General features: G+C 43.2%; 1 pseudogene; it reads right to left on the minus strand.

The window, feature by feature from the left end:
* Positions 1–367: 367 nt before the first annotated feature.
* On the minus strand, positions 368–496 carry LOC119858129 (annotated as a pseudogene).
* Between the last annotated feature and the right edge of the window lie 3,148 nt (positions 497–3,644).

The raw sequence follows: 3,644 nt of genomic DNA on the forward strand, positions 1-3,644 counted from the left end.
TGTAGGGATATGCCTATGGACAGAACTCTAAATTTTCCATGCCACATGCTGTGAACCTTGTGTTTGGGACACAGGAAGTACAAGCCACATGGCAAGAGGAATATAAAGGGAAGTTGCATCGACTCCAACTCCATTTTGTCATCTTTCCTGCTTCTTACCTCTGGAGTAACTTTTCTACAAACAAAGTTCTGAACGAAGGACTGAATGACTTAATTACTTAATTCCCTGTAGGTCTGGTTTAGCTGACATGAGCAGGCCCAAGTTAAACAAGACATGCCTGGATAAGTAATTGCTGAAATAACTAACTGTTGTGAATATGTTTGTAGTAAATAAGGGAAGCAGAAATTAACTCAACTAACTATTGTGGGTATGTATACAGTAAACAAACAAAAAAATTGGGTAGAAACTCATAAATGTTCCTCTCCATGGAAATCTTTAGTAAAAGGCGAAAGATTTGTATGATTTGAAAGCAGAAACATCCTGAAGAGATAAGCTTGCCTTATCCAATCTGCAAAGCAATTGGTCTTTACTTGCAAACCACAGAGGTCAGTAGCTAGGAAAGATGTAACTGTGTGGTGTATGACATGAACTGGAATTGTGGTACACCCCATACCTAAGCCACCTGTGTCTGGGCCTGGCGAGCATGGGAAAAGAACTGTTACATGCCTAATAAAGAAACCTGAGTGACAAGATAGAGTCAAACTGAGTGTTTTGGGATTTCGGAGAACTGGATGCAATTTTCTCCCAGAACTGGACAAGGTGATCTGGATAAGTGGACTGGAAAAGTTCTCGGATGGAATCCAAATACCACTCGCTGCTAAAATGCAGCCACCTTTGAAAGAGAGTGCTGCTGCAGTCTTTTAAAACACTGCTCAGTCACACCACATAGCTATAAAATAGGAATACTGTATCCATTCCCTACTGCATGTAGGATTTAGGCTGGTAACATGTAACTACCTGAGTTGGAATTTAGGCAGGCCACTGGGTTTGTGACCCTTTCTTTCACAAAAATTGTCACAAATTCCTTCTGATTCTCTAAGCACTCCCACATCTCATCTGACCATGACTCAGAGATCAGGTTATAAAATGGAGTTTGTTTTATGAGATGAGGTTTTCAATATCAACCTTAACAACGTTAGGTATTGTTTATACAGATTCTGACTCAGGGGATGAGTTTACTGATTAAAAAAGAGGACAAGCAATCTACCAGAGAATGAGAAAAATGATTGATTATGAAGCAGTAATGGTTGATTCTAATAAAGGGGAGATTATGGATTCATAGGCAAATTGGTTTTGGATCTCATAGGAAGATATTAACTTGAAATAATTGCAAAAAACAGATAGAACCTCCTACAATGATGGCACTGAATACTGCTTTTTTATGATGATTTACGTATTAGATGAGTTTAATATTAAAAGGTCAGATGCACTTTTAGCCAGATGTGTAAAATGAAGACTTTCTTCTTCTCAGCGACCTCTTCAAACAAAGACAAGAGGGAAGGGTTCTCCCGTTTAGCTACACATTGTATATTAAATGAGGTATCATCGACAAAGTCTGGCTGCTGAACGCCTCCCTTGAGTGAGTGTAGACAATGACTAAGGCTGTAAGTTTGTCATGGAGACCATGGAAGTCACTGATTCGGTGACTTTCCAGATCCTCTGTGACTTCTGTAGCAGCCGGTACAGCAGCAGGAGTTTGGGGGTTGGAGGGGGCTCAGGGCTGCAAGTTGGGGCACGGAAGGGGTGAGGGCTCTGGGCGGCACTTACTTTGGGGGGCTCCCCGGAAGTGGCGATGTCTCTCCTTCCCTCAGCTCCTAGCTCCACATGCTGCTTCTGCCCACAGGCACCGCCCCCACAGCTCCCACTGGCCGTGGTTCTCAGCCAATTGGAGCTGTGGAGCTGGTGTTTAGGGTGGGGAAGTATGCAGAGCTAGGAGCTGAGGGAGGGACATGTCGCTTCTCAGGAGCTGCGAGGAGCCAGGTAAGGAGCCTGCCAGCCTCGCCAATGTCCCATCTCCCGCCCCCAGCATGAGCTGGGGCCCCAGGCCACGCGCCCCCTGCTCCAGCACCTGCAGTGCCTCCCCAGGCTTCTCCTCCCCGAGCACCCATGGCACTCCAGGATTTAGTCGGGTATATAGTACAAGTCATGGGCAGGTCATGGGCTGTGAATTTTTGTGTACTGCCTGTGACCTGTCCATGTCTTTTATTAAAAATACCCATGACTAAAACGTAGCCTTAACAATGATAAACAAATGCCCTGTGGCATATTGTACAACACGGTCCATTACCATGGCCTGTCACACCCTCATGTTAAAGGCATTGGTTAGGCAAATGATGAGATGTGACTTCTGCTTTCCTTCTAAATTCTGTTTATTTTCTCATCACTTTGTCTTCTCATCCACCCACATCCTAGTTGCATCCTGTCTGACACCTAGTCTGAGAGCTCTCTGGGGAAGGCAATGACTTTTTTGTGTCTACAGCACTTACCTAGTCTTGATTGGGTTTCCTAGGTGCTGCCTTAATTCAAATAATAACCTTAAACAGGGAGAGGAAAGAGAAGTTTTTATCAAGACGGAAGTACATCAGCTGGTGTTAGAAATGCCAAGTGCACAATTGACAAAAGCTTTTAGTTAAATATTTTTATAGTGTGAATTTGCCACACAAATTATTTTCAAGTGACCCTAAGGTTGTTGGGGTTTTTTTATTATCTGTAGTAGTGTGCTTTGCAGGCAACAGAATTTGCATCTCTATTGCATTCTGTGAAGTTATTTGATCCCTCTTCCACCATTACCTTTCTGGATGTAAATTGGTTATCCTTCCCTTTTTACTCATTTGAGTCTAGATTGTGCCTAACTCCTGTGCCAGTGTGCAATGGAGGGGAGGAGAAACAAGGATTCCATCCCTGCGGTGCAGAAGTGGAGCAGAACGAGAATCCTTGTGGTCAGGTAGCGCAAGGGACTATGCTGGCTAGTGCTGCTGTCAGTGGCCGGCCTTTCCAAGAATGAGTGATGATGGAAATCATCCAATGGACCCAATTTGTTCCAGACAGCAGAGTTCACTGTTAGAGCTAGAGCTGGCTGATCCATTTTTGATGGAACAGGTTTCTGTTGGATAACGCCATTTTGTCAATTTCAATTACGTTTTCCATAGTAACATTTTGAAACGATTCTAAACCAAAATGCAATGTTTTGTTTTGACTTTGACTTTCTGTTTTTTTTTTCCCCCCAACTTTCTTGTTTTGTTTGATTTATATTATATTTTAAAATGAAAGCCTAGCATTATTTAAGGTTGCCTGTCTACATGGTGCTTTACCTTGCACTAGAGGGGTCTGAATTCTAGTGTACATGAGTGTGTCACACACTAACTGGCCGGCATGGACCCTGCTGGCACGTACTAAAAGTTCCCTAGTGTGTGTTAATATAGTCCCATTTCAAATAGCACTATATTTATGCACAGTAGGGAACTTTTAGTATGCACCAACAGATCCACACTGGCCAATTAGTGTGTGACATGCTACTCTAGAGTTCACACCCCCTCTAGTTCAGAATAAAGCACCATGTAGACAAGCCCCCAAAGGAAATATTTTGCCTTTAACATGAGGGTGTGACACGCCATGATAAGGTTGTTTCATTTGCATATTTGTCC

Source organism: Dermochelys coriacea, chromosome 6 (assembly GCF_009764565.3).
Source record: "Dermochelys coriacea isolate rDerCor1 chromosome 6, rDerCor1.pri.v4, whole genome shotgun sequence".
Lineage (NCBI taxonomy): Eukaryota > Metazoa > Chordata > Testudines > Dermochelyidae > Dermochelys > Dermochelys coriacea.